Raw genomic sequence first — 13,406 nt, 5'->3', positions numbered from 1 at the left:
TGGGACTATTACAAAAACACAGGTGCAGTCCTCCAAGGGACTGGGAGAGGGCAAAGTGAAAGAAAAACAGGATGGAGGGAGGAGGGTTGTTAAAAGTGGAATGGAGAAAAATGAGATGTGAAAGAAGGAAAGCAAGGCAAAGGGAAGAGTAGAAAGAAAAAAACTGAAACCAGTGGAAAACAAAGAGGGAGAGGAAAAGAGAAGGAAAAAAAACCAGATTATCAGATGAAGACCGTACTGTGTTAATGAAAATTAGTACATGCTCCAGCTAAGTTCCTTTTCTTTTAACATGACAGAGCAGGATTCATCTTGCTAAGTCTTCTTTGGGAAAAGGGTCTCATTTGACCCTATGGGACTACTCACATGAGGAACTTGCTTGAGAAGACCTTTATGGGCTGAAGACCAATGCTAGCAGCAGCAGGGTCAAGCTGTATCTATTTATGCCAACAGAACAGGATGCTGATTTCCGTTTTATTACTGAGTCTGCTGAGGTAGGAATATATTTGTCCCCTGTTAAGCACTGGCACTGAAAAGAGGAAAGTTAAGTTGCTGTATGTTTTAAGCCTGCAGACAGGCACATGGGAAGTTGAACTGCATCACGGCGTGCTCTATATAACCTTCTGCAAAGAAAGGGGATATGTACTGTCAAATACTGTAATATTAGAGGTATTACTTTTGTAGTCCCTGTTTCTCTAGACAGATACAGAAGATTTAAAAGCAATCAGTGTTCGTGAACACTGCATCAGTCTATCCTAAAAGGCACTTTGCTAATTTTTCCTTCCTGACCTCATATTCAATCTAGTCATATTAAGACTGACATTATTAAGGAAAACTGCATGAAACTTGTTGGCACAGAAGAGATAAACAATAACTGTTGTAGAAGATTAGTAACTTAAAATGCAGCTACTTAGTACATTTCTCTGCACCGTGGATCAGCCAGTCATCTTTCTTAGGTAGAAGAACAGGTAGAATACCTTTACGTTTTGGTGACAGGTATATTTCATTAGTCCCATTGTAATGCTGTTCTGTTTTTCACAGGGAATGCTACATGGGGCTAGGAGCCCTGTATTATCATTGCTATTTGCATTTACACTTAAATGTTGCCATCTTACTTTTAAAAACAAGCTAGTGTGAGTATAGTTATTCTTGTGCAATTTGTGGCTTTTTTTTTTCTTTCAACACATGAAAGCATGTAGTAGGGCATGATAAAACTCTCTTGATTTGTTGTAGGCAATCAGACTTTCGATGGTGTGCTTGACTATCAGAACAAACGACCATGGTTTCTTTACCATAAGCTCTGTTCCGAATAATTAATGTAATGTTAGTGGGCTTAGTGAAGCGGTGGGCTATATTACAGTGACTGCAAAGCATGGAAACCTGCTGTGTCTTTCTGTCACAAAAAGGCCCTGCCTGTGCTGTAGATCCTATGAAGAATTTGTAGAGATACTTGAAAGGATAAAACACTGTATAAATTCCTCAAGTTCAAAGAGAAAATACCACTCAGGATAAAAAAGGGAGCTTAGCCGAGCAGCAGCTTAACCATATATGACAGATCTAATGCTAAATCCTGCGCCATCAATGCAAATGCCTCTGGAGTTCACCAAGTAGCCAAGATGGAAAGACTAGAAGAAAGGCTTTGAGGATACTGACCTTGCGGGGGGAGGGAGGGGGAGGAGAGAGAGGAAAGGCATGTGCTTCCCAATAAATGACTCTGATTCTCTGGGCAGGATACGAACAGGGAAGGTTTAAAATGCGTACAGGCAGATCTGTCTTGCGTTTCTTGCGAAAACTACTTTTAAAGGCATTAATGTTTATTTGTCTGTATTTCTGTGCAATTATTATGCCATAAATAAAATTGGGAACTATGCAAGTTGGCAACCCTGTTATTCTAACATAAGGATAGATTACACTAGGCCTGAACGATGCTTTTGAGAGCTGAGACATACAAAAATCATTAGCTATGTGCTCCTTCCTGTGCCATGTAATGACATGAACATTGGATCAAAGTTGACCACCTTCAGGTAATGAGGGTAATCAAAAGTTCAGCAAAAAGGCTGGTTTAGAGGTGACACTTCCTTCTAGGTAGTTCTCTGTGACCTTCAATCATCTCTATGTGTCCTGGACCCAGCTGTTTTCTTGTCTTGCCAACTCCCTATAGAAATACACCATAGAAGAGTCATCCCAGCCGTGCTCATGCTGGCCTCCCTCCCACTCCAGCACAGAGCTAATTACGGGCGCCCGAGGAAAGGAACGACACAACAGCATTTTTGCAGCAGTATTGATAACAGATGCTGTTTCAGGCACCTTATACCCAGTGCTCGCAGTCTTCATTTCAAGTAGTGCAGGCGTTTGGAAGGTAGGAAGTTATGTGGTATCCGGAAGTTCTTAATGTTAAATAAAATTAACATGGACGCATAGCAGTAAGTGCAGTCCTAGGAAAGTATGTGTGAGATTGTGGTCACTGCTAAGAGGGGTGTGCTTGTTGGATGGCATACTGTGGCTTTTTGGCCCTTGCTGGTGACCGCAGGCATAGAAATGGTTCACGTTGCTTTTGTCTGTTTCTAGGAAAAGGAAGAAGCATGGAGCTGCATCTCTGTTCTAAAGCTAAAGTATAGAATAAAGGTCCTCTCTTTTTTCCCCATGGTTTTGTTTTTTAGGAGACTGCAGTAATGTATTCTAAGCAGTCACAGGAGCTTTAATGACAGCTGTTTTGCTTGAAAGCCTGTATCTGTCAGTGTCTGTAACATGACTTGATGTAATCCTTTGGATTTCCTCATGTTTAAAAAAGCTGCGGAGTCTTCTTTGCCTACCAAAAGACATTTAACAGTTGAAGCTTTAGCAGGGAATATTTCTAAAATCTACCATTTTGCATATACTCTGTTTGATGATCCTACTGTTTATGTATTTTTAATACATCTCTCACATTAGTCTGAACATCCAATTAAGGACATGGCTTAGGAAAATATGGGAGTCTGGAAAAAAAAAAAAGAAACAGAAATAAAATAACACAAGCAGAAACCTTAGCAGTCCCATATCAGTATGATGTTTGCTGCTCAAAACTGAGGAAAATATGTGACGTTGTCTTTCACAGCAGACTTTATGCCTATGAGTCAATCTCATTTTACTACTCAGCTGTCAAGATTTGTCCTTGAAACCCAAATTTCCCCTACGTACAGTGACATGTGTTTTGCAAGACCTTGAAACTACACAATGGAAGGAGAGCTGAAAACTGCTGCCAAATCTACAAGATGGTCATGGTTATCGGGAGCTGATCAGAAGCTTTAATTTCATGCACTACGGTACTACAGATTGAAGCCGGGGAGCTGCCGTGTGCAGGCGGGTAGTCGGCACCGAGCGGGTGGCTGCCCCTTTGGCCAGGTGGGGAAATGCAGATTTACCACAGAGGGCAGCAGGATGTGGCTGATCGTTCCCTTGACATCAGCAGGTGGGCTGTTGGTTTCCTCCCATTTTGTTTGCCCAAAACACTTCACTTTTTCTCAAGCAGTGATGCTTGAAAGGGGAAGGTATCGGCTGGTGCAAGTGTGTCCTGTGGCATGCTGCCTCACTTAATATGCAAAGGAGGAGAGTGGGGATAGATGACCTGACTGTAGTCCTCCTGAGGAAGCTATTCTGAAACCAACGAAGTCCAGGGCACTTGAATTTCATACTGTTTTTTTCAGAGGACTCTTGATGGCCCTGCCTAACAGAGAGAAAAAAGCGATGATTGTCCCATTAGTATTACGATTTACATCCCAATTTGTTAATACTAACATACTTATCTTTGCTAAACTACAGACAAACAAACTTATTTCATCAGATCCACTTATCCAAAATTACCAGCATACATCTGGGTGTCTCTCATGGGGCTTTGGGAGGGGGAAAAGGCTGTTTGGTTTTTCATGGTGGTATTTTTCCTTTCCTTGCTTTTCTTTTTATCAACTTCTTTCAACTGAAATCAGCAAAGCTTGCATATTGTTGTAGTTAGCTCTTCATGTATCTATTTTCATTTAAGGACTATAAGATATGGGGTCAATCTACATTTTTCTGGCGGTCTTAAAATGCAGTAGTTAAGAACAATTTATTGCTTTGTTCACAAAGCCTTAAACCAAAAGGAGAGGTGTTTTTTTTTTAACACTTCCTTGTCTTTGGTAGCCTCACAGCAGTGGAACTTCCTGGGCCTCTTGCTGTCTGCGTGGTTAAGTCCAATGAATCTTTTTGTTAACAAGTGGCTAAAAATTTATTAAGAATATTTTTGCTCTTTATGCTTTACCTCATACTTCTACTTGTGTTTGGGTAGAACATGCCAGCGATTGGGACATAATTTATGAAATGTTATTAAATGTTAACCCGTTTAAATTGAAGCTCCAGAATACACTCTTATGCAGTCCTTGAGTATTACAACATTTGTTAGCATATGTTATGTGAGCAGTTAGGCTGGAAGCTTAGACCTTGAGAGGGCCTTTACTATTTTTTTCACAGTTTATTCCTTTTTTCCTTTTTTTTTTTTTTTTGTTTTAAATAAGACAGTCCTCCCCTACCTTGCAAGAGCTGAGTGTCGGATGTGACTTTGTTTTGGAAAGTGGTAGCATACAATTCCATACTATTCACGAATCATCAATGTCATTAGATTTCAAGGTGTTTAGCTGGATTTTGATATATAAGGCTCTGCTCCATGTTGTCTCTGCATCTGTATTAACTGTCTTCTTAACTATTGCATTTTTCTACTTGGCAAATATTCCCAGCAGAAACAACTAGAGCAGTTGGTTGCTTCTAAAACTGCTGCATTTGTTACTGGTAACTGTACCGTTACCATTGTTTTTTTAATGTTCTATTTTTAAATCTCCCATTTAAAAAGAAAATACATGGAACAGTTATCAAGAAATGCAGCAAAAAAGCTACCCCAGTCCAGAAGGCTTTACAGCAAAATAGAAAGCAGTGCAGCTAAACTGTACCTTCTCGTACAAAAGGAGTGTGTAACACACAGTCTAGGCAGTAGATTCTTAGCTCCACTGAAGTCACTTCTGAGGGGCTCTGCCCTGACTCTGTGTGTTCCCCGTGAAGCTATTAATAGTGAAGCAACCAGCACACACACCGGGGCAGGATCAAACTACACTTGCATCAGAGAAGGGAAATAAATGCCTGAATATATACATACAGGCATGTCTGCAAAAGTCGGGTAACTGGATTTCTTAGCAATTTGGGATGGGGGTGGGGAGGAGAAGACAATGATAATGCCAAAAAAAAGAAGGAAAGGAATCGACATCTGGAGGCTTTTTGGAATTATTTGTACAGTGCATCACAAAAACACAACAACAAAGAGAAGGTCAAAGTCCTAAGAACATGGATTGCAAAGTCAGAGGCCCTTTCAAATGGCGTGGGGTCCATGCCTGCATTAATCTCAAAGTGACTTGTTTCAGTAAGATGGGAATATTTTAAATATCAAGAATTGTTCTGTTCTCAGTCACCTGACAGGATGAACACATCACAGAATCACAGAATGGCAGGGGTTGGACAGGACCTTCAGGGTTCATCTAGTCCAACCCCCCTGCCAAAGCAGGTTCACTAGAGCAGCTTGGACAGGAATGCAACCAGGCGGGTTTTGAACATCTCCAGAGAAGGAGACTCCACAGCCTGTCTGGGCGGCCTGTTCCAGTGCTCTGCCACCCTCAAAGTAAAGAAGTTTTTCCTCATGTTGAGATGGAATTTCCTGTGTTCTAGCTTATGCCCATTGCCTGTTGTCCTGTCACTGGGCACCACTGAAAAGGGCCTGGCCCCATCTTCCTGACACCCACCCTTTAGATATTTATAAGCATTGATGAGCTCCCCTCTCAGTCTTCTCCAGGCTAAACAGATCCAGGTCTTTCAGCCTTTCCTCATAAAGAGAGGTGCTCCAGTCCCTTGATTATTTCCTACTTGTAATTGGAGTTGTATTAAGTCTTCAAGTCCCAAACAGGTGGGAGTTTATCCATTGTTTTATTTACCAGCCAAGTGAATTTGTCTCCTGCGGTATTTAACTACTGCATCGCTGATAATACTGGCCACTTCTAAGAATAATGGTTTTGTCAGATTTAGATCTATTTAACAACACTGACAAATAACAAATGCTTCTCTTTCTGTCAATACATCTCCTTTATAACTCTTTCAGCCTAAGTAGGAAAAAATGACATAATGAAAACATTGGGAGCTGATACTAGAGCTGACTTCCCATCACGATTTCTGTGTGCAATCCCAGCTGGTTTAGCATGATCCAAGTGCCAAGTTAGCCCCTGGTTGTAGAAGGAAGGCTTCTCAAGGCTGAACGATAATAGGTTGCAACCTTTCATGTTTCATACACTTATTTCCTCTCTTATTTTCCTATCTGAGCACTTCAGATGATCGAAAATAACTGGCAAACATTTTTTTGCTTGTTTGTTTTTAAGTAGTTTTTTGAACTGACAAGACATGAAATCCTTAGACCAAAGGACAGTATTTTTCAGTCGGTTACAAATGTCTGAAAGTAGAGATGCTGAATATATTTACCTCAGCCACGATTTTATTGCCATAATAAGATTTTTTTGCTTTGCTGCACACACCAGGACTTTAAGATTATGTTAGCTTACGCTGAGCTAAATCCAGATACGGGATTTGTTTGTAAAATATACAAGGAGAGGTTTGTGGCTGCAGAAAGTCTCTACAATCCCCTTTCCCTGAGAAGATATTAGCGGGGTGCTTTCATGCCATCCTAGCTAAAGTGACCTTGTTGTTCACACCCCTGCGAGGCTCCTGAGGAGCCAGGGGGTAACTTCATTGTGCCTCTTCCAGATGGCAGTGTCCTTTCCCTGTGGATGTTTTGGTTTTGATTACTCTGCCCAAGCTTGTGTTGACCAAAAGCGTATGAACTCGATGAACAATGTTCATAACCTGCAGTAACTGTAGAAGAGGCACCTCCTGAGCGTGTGCAGCCCCTACCAAAGGTCACCCACCCATACAGCGTGAGCGCCCGAGTAAACCCATGTGCTCCCCCTCAGCAGGAGCATCCACAATGGCTGGAGCTTAACTACTATCATTTGATGATTCATTTGCAGTGCTTATTTTCTAAAAATTGCATAGCCTGTTCTCAAAAGCAAGGCAAAGAAAAAAGCAGCTGTTATGAAAAGAGAGGAAGAAAAACTCACACATACAAAACACAGAGCTTTAAAGAACCAAACCCACATTGTTAGGGTAGGAAAAAATCAACAATTTAGTTTTGGTCTTATCTTTGAAAAAGATCAGAAATAGAATTATATTTTTGAGGTACTAATCATATTTTAGACAATTATCAGCAACACTTGTGAGTCTAAGAACATATGGATTTGAATTCAGTCCTGACTTGCATTTCTTACCTTGTGGAGTCTCATGGAGAATAAAACAGGGAATTTTTCCCTGTTCTAAAAAGACGTGCTTTTATATTCCGTACTAGTGAATTTTAGGCATGTAACATTGATACTGAAATAAACACACTGCTTTTTAAGTGTAAGAAGCATCAGAACGACCAATTGAAATTTTAGTCTGTCCTATCATTGAATATGAAGATGGACTTCATAGTGCTTTTCTTTATTCTAACATAGTTTATATAGAATTTGATTCAAGAATCAGAAAATTGGCATGACTGAAAAAATGAAAAAAATAATTTTCAGTGCTGTGTAATATTTTGCAAAAAGTATTTGCTTTCTGTAGAAACAACTGATCTGAAACTTCCCTTTCAGAAATTTCATAACATTTCTTTTAAAAATTCATGATTGAAATTAAACATTCTGAGTTCTCCAAATTCATTGTTTTCTTTTACCACAGTCCAAATTTTATTTTTTTCTTCCTAAGCTACGGCAGCACTTTGTCCATTCTTCCATGTCTCCCAGTAAGTCAGGCTGTCCAGCCCAGACATACATCTTTCATGGTGTGTCACCACTATGCAGCTTCTGTGCCCAGTGAGGAGGTTGTATTTGCTGCTGAGATGATGCTTTGTCCAAAAGCAGCCCCGTAGTCCAGTCTACAAGGCACCGAAATGAGAAGTCCAGTGGGGTACTTCAGTAGCCCAGAGAGACGCAGCTTATCCCAAAACAAAAACACTCAGTCAGCTTTGAAAGGGATACATTTTTTTCTGCATGAATTAAACTTGGCTTTTAATGAAGTACGTCATTTGGATTTTGCTGGTGGAAGATTTCAGTTTCCAGCTCAAGTTAAAGCACTTGTGTGCTAAAACTCCCGCTGTTCACTTTTGTTCTGCTGACCAGCTCTCTTCTGAGATTCTCTTATACTTTGTTTGTATGGGTTGTAACTGGGAAATATCCTTGTTGTGAAGGCTTATCTTCTTCTGAGATACATTCGCTGTTGTTACAAGTAGGGACCTATGGAACCAGTACTCTTTCTCACAGTGGAAGAAACACGTCCAGGTCAGATGATAAATTTTCTTGCAGACTGATACACACATTTATGTTGAAGGTCCTGCCCAACTTGGAGCCCGGAGAAACAAAAATTCCTGTCTCTGTGTGTGTGTGTATTTAAGGGAATAGCTCACAGATGAGTCATGAATGCAGCATTACTAATGACCCTACCCACACCACAGCTGCTGAACCTTGCTGCAAGGCAGAATGAGCTACAGACCTCCCCCAGATGCCAAGAACATCTCATCAGTACTCCCTGGAGCTGATGGTCTCTGACAGGCTTTCAGACCTGGTCCCCACCTTCTAGCTGAGGAGCCTGTGCAGAGAGTCCCAGAAAAAATCTGTTCCCTGCCCCGTGTGCAATGAGACTCACCCACATCCTCTCCATGGCCTCACCTCCTGTGCCATGAAATCTCCCAACCCCCAGCAATTGCTGTAGCACTGAATTTACCTTTCAGTCATGAAGCTGCAGCAGAGAATCACGCTGAATGAGTGAATGCATGCAAATAAATGTACACCACAGAGAATGGGGTAATTTCTGCAATCTTAATGTCCTGGCTATATGCCTATTAGCATTTTCTTTGATGGACTAGCTTTTCTTTGATGTAGGACATCATATGTATTTTTTTAAATGACCTTTGTAAAGGCAATTCATGAAAAAAAGGTAGAAATAGTGCAGTGTTGTTTTAGAATAGGCAAAAAATCCTTTTGTGGCTCTTCTTAGGCAAGCAACGTTTCTTCCAGGGCAACAAAAAATATGTTAGTTGAAAGTGGGATGAGAGCAATTAAGATCCAAGAAAGGGCTAATCCTAGAAAGCTAGGATTAAAGAAAGCTGAAAAGCGAAATTTCAGCTGAAGAAGAAAAGGCTGATAAATATATTGAAAGCTTTTGATGGCTACAAAATGTATAGAAGGGCAGCTCATTTAATTTTGGCTTTTGCTTTTAACTGTCAGTTTACTATAACTGAATTTTTGTCTTCATTCTAAAGAACATTTTGGGGAATGGTGTTTCTTCTGCTCCTAACTGTGATCTGCAAAATAAATTTGAAAGATTTGCCATATGAACATGTATCCTTGCAGTGTTTTCATTAAATCTAGATTTAATTGATTTTTCTTTTTGAGTTGAGGTCTATCATTCTTTTTTCTCCTTAGTATTTTGCTTTTCTGGTTTGCAACTATTGTGTCGTCTTCTGGGTCGGTGCAAGCCCATGTATTAAAAATAAGCTGTTTTTTATAAGAATCCTGCCACTTCCCATTTGGAAACCCATTAATGAGTGCTGCTGTCTTTTTAAGCCCTGTGCTGCCTTGCAGTAGAGCCAGGGTAAGGGCTTGCCTTTTGATTGCTCCCACTCTCCCACTGCTACAAGCTATTCCTCCCTCTGAATGGGAGGTACGTCAACCTTTCCGAGAGTTGTCTCTTCATGGTTCTTCTTATGGGTACTTCACCTGACAGATGCTTCCCAGAGCTGCTTAGTCTGCTACTGCATATTTGGAGACGTGTTTGGTTTTTGACAAAACTCTGTTATGTTTGCGTGCTTTAGCAAGCCTTTTTACTTACAGTCATTTCTACCATCTTAAGGTTTCTGTGAACCCAGGTGCTGCTGCTGGTCTTAAGCTGTAAGAAGAATAGTGATCCTGATTCCAACACAAGCAGATGGGACGGTTTTATGCATGGTTCTGTTTCCCTTTTCATTTTCAGTTTTAGCCGTAAGAAAACATACTGCTCTGTGCACTTTGAAGAAGGACATTCCCTGGCTCTTGGTCCCAGACTGTCATCTCAGAGGAACGTTCAGAACGAGAGAGTAACCACACACCTGACTTGATGTTCCTGGCACCAGAGGCATATGAGTTGCTGGTGAAGACTTTGTTCTGTTGAATGTCCAGATCCAAAAGCCTTTGACCATAAAATCAAGGAAAGAGGCTCCATGGCAGTGCAGGTAACAGTTCCCAGTCTGCTGTGATGTGGCTTGGGGAGTGATTGTGAGGCTTTTCAGGGTCTAGGAGGAGCAGTTGGGATACAATGGTCCTTCATTGCATTTCTGCCATGTGAATAAACAGTTGATGTGAAATTTTTAGTGGTGAATTGGGGGTATGAATACAGAAGCTTTAGACTTTAGTCTCTTGCTGGCATCTCTACAAGGGAGACGAAGTTGTCAGGCCTTGTTGCAACCCTCAGAATACTGGACTTTCTTTTAACATAGAACTGCTAGATAGTACAAGCTTTTAAACTAAAACAATGTTATCCTTTATGGTATTACAGAAAAACTTGGAAATAAAATATATTAGGAAAACATAAAAATCAAAAAACAAAATTTCTGAGCCAGTACTGTGATTTCAGGGTGATTTGTGTTGATATTCTCCATTTTCTTTTGAAAATAAGATTAGTATCAAACATATTTTTTATCTGGAATTAGATCAGGCACCAAACAAGCAGCTCGTCTGGAGCATTTCAGTACAGCTTTACCACAGACCTATTTGAAGTTTAGGGCTTAATAAAGTAATTTTTACCAGTTAGGTATAGCAGTATGGATTAGAGTTGCATGTGTAGCAGTATCCCTTAATCCGAATTAGTTGATTCTAGGAAGTGAAAGTCAAGTGCACGAATCTACTTTATGAGCAAATATAATGTATTTTCAGTAGGGGTGTAGGAGATATGAGCCAATTTACATTAGTGTACACTTATTGGTATTTTTCATACTTTCATTGAGGAAATTATTTGTGTACTTCCTTTTGTGTGAAGGATTTTATTCCTTCCTCTTCTTCTAGCTTGTGTATCTGAAAATGGGAATCACACTGGTTGTCAAGCATCATTGGATGTTCACTGATCATCTAAAACTAGAAAGTAATAATCATATTTTAGAAGGCAAGTGAAAATCACTGCTGACTCTTCCTTGTGAGTTGTGTTGTGAATAGACACATTGGATTGCAGAGAGTTATGATATAAGTGTGTTTGGAAAATTTATTCAAAAAAGAAAAGCTGAAAACAGGCTCAGTCAACTGGTGTGCCAGGTTTCATTCTGCCTTTATCTTTAGCTCCCACAGCAGGAGGAAGAGCTAATTAGTGATGTTCTTCAGTATTTGACAAAATATGAATCTACTGTGATTTCCAGACTTTGCTGAGGATGGATTAGGAGTGAGGGAACAGGGAGAGCTGCCGTACACGGTCAGTGTGGAGAAGTTTGCTCTAAACTTGACCTATACCACTGCTACCAATCTATCATTATTCACAAACATGAGTGAAAAATACAACAGATACATTGACAGAGTATCCTAGCAGAGGCTCTCAATTTTTAAAAACATTTTTTTTAATTCCTTTTGGAAATAATTCTAAGAATTGGTAGTTACCAGTGTCCTTTCAACTATAATCAATTATAATAATTAGAATAGTAGAAATATATACTTGAAGAATAGACGTGAGTAGGACAAACAATCTATGGCAGCAGTAACTTTATGCAAAGAGCTGTGCTATGCAACCCAGTGGAGTTTCTTGCTGTGTGTGAGGTTCAGTGCAGGTGTGTATCCTCCCTGGCTCTGAGCCTGGGATAAACAACTTGATCTTCTTTTTGGGTGGATAAAGTGGCGCTGAGAAATGTTTTTTCCGAGACCTTTTAGGTAAAAATCTAATACCAAATTGTTTCTGCTGTGCTTCATTAGAGGTGCTTGCAACTGGATTGCTATTGATTGCTTTTCATATCAGATTCTGCATTTTAAAAAGTTTTAACAGAAAAATGACAGTGATGTATGTGTACCTTAGTATCCCTCTGTCAGATGTGACGGAAACTGCAGTTTATCATTGACCTGTTAGTGTCAGAGAAGCCAATGACTATTCACAACCCAAAGGCCCTGATCCTAAAATCACCTAAAAGTTGTGTGTCCTTATTAATGTAAGTAACTGTACTGAACATCATGGGATTACTCATGTTCACAAAACAAAGTGAGTTTGAGTGATCCTGGAATCAGTACCTTGGAAGCTGTTCATGTAAAGAAAAGCTATGATCAGATAACCAAAATCAGCAAGGCAGCAAGTATGAGATAGGCACTAGTGCTCATGACACTAAAAGTTTCCCTGTGCTTTCCAGCTCACAATAGCAAAATATACAAGGTTAAAAATACAGATTGTGGTATTAATCACTAAAAATTTTTCTGCCACTTTTGTCACCAGTTTATGTAGCTGGCTGAAGTCAGTGGGTTATGCCAGTTAGGTCAGGCTGAGATTTTACTCATTTTCACCCATTCTGTACTTTCTCTTTGCTTTGTGCAGGCCAGTTTTTTTTAAGCAACATTGTTGATACATGTGACATTTCCTTATCTTCTTTAGCGTAATAATGACATCAGACACAGCACTAGGAAATGCTGAGGCATCTTCAGGTCCTGCTATAGCAAAGGAATGTGTATAGATCTTGTAGGGGTGTTTAGATCTTGTAGAGGTACTCAACATCTTTCATGGGTAAAGTCCTGATACATTTGTGTGTACAGTAGAAGTCCACAGCTCAGCTGAAGGTGGGCCTTTAAAGACTTCACCAGCTGGTGTGAGAGCCTCTAATGATACCACCTCCTCATCTTCACCCTCCTTTTCACCCATCCTACCCCTCCCTGCATTCCCCCTCATTTCCCCTTCGAGGCTACCCTATGGATTTGGTCACCAGCTCAGCATCCCAGAGCCCTGGCTCCCTGTGCTGCAGGAAAACAACAAAACACCCTCTTCGGCAGTCACTGCCGGTCAGCCATAGCTTTTTCTCTGTGATGAAAGTTATTCTGAGAGTTTAGCAGTTCCTGCTTGGGGGGATAGGACAGTAAGAAACATGTTTGGTTTTTTTTCAGTTTATGCCTTTACAGATTTTTCCCTTTTGTTTTGCCTTCTGTCTTCCTTTATTTTAACTCTACCCCTTCTTCAGTCACAGTAGTTAAAAATATAAAAAACATGAAGTACATTTTGAAAGCAAATATTTTGAAAACTGGAAAAAACAGGAACAATTCATACAGCTTTCACTGAAAATAAAACAATTT

The 13,406-nt window shown here is 40.2% G+C and overlaps 1 protein-coding gene across 3 annotated transcripts in view; it reads left to right on the top strand.

The window, feature by feature from the left end:
- The window catches only part of DTNA (dystrobrevin alpha), a 227,400-nt gene that overhangs the window by 8,691 nt on the left and 205,303 nt on the right, over nucleotides 1-13,406 (top strand). The window contains exon 1 of one of the 3 annotated variants that reach the window (XM_054189404.1): nucleotides 10,116-10,336. The exons of the other annotated variants lie outside the window; for them this stretch is intronic. The gene's annotated coding sequence lies outside the window, so the exon portion shown is untranslated. Of the gene's footprint in view, nucleotides 1-10,115; nucleotides 10,337-13,406 lie in introns of those variants that run through there. 3 annotated transcript variants of the gene reach the window in all.

The sequence above is a fragment of the Rissa tridactyla genome, chromosome 2 (assembly GCF_028500815.1).
Source record: "Rissa tridactyla isolate bRisTri1 chromosome 2, bRisTri1.patW.cur.20221130, whole genome shotgun sequence".
NCBI lineage: Eukaryota > Metazoa > Chordata > Aves > Charadriiformes > Laridae > Rissa > Rissa tridactyla.
This window is presented reverse-complemented; position numbering and strand designations above follow the sequence as displayed.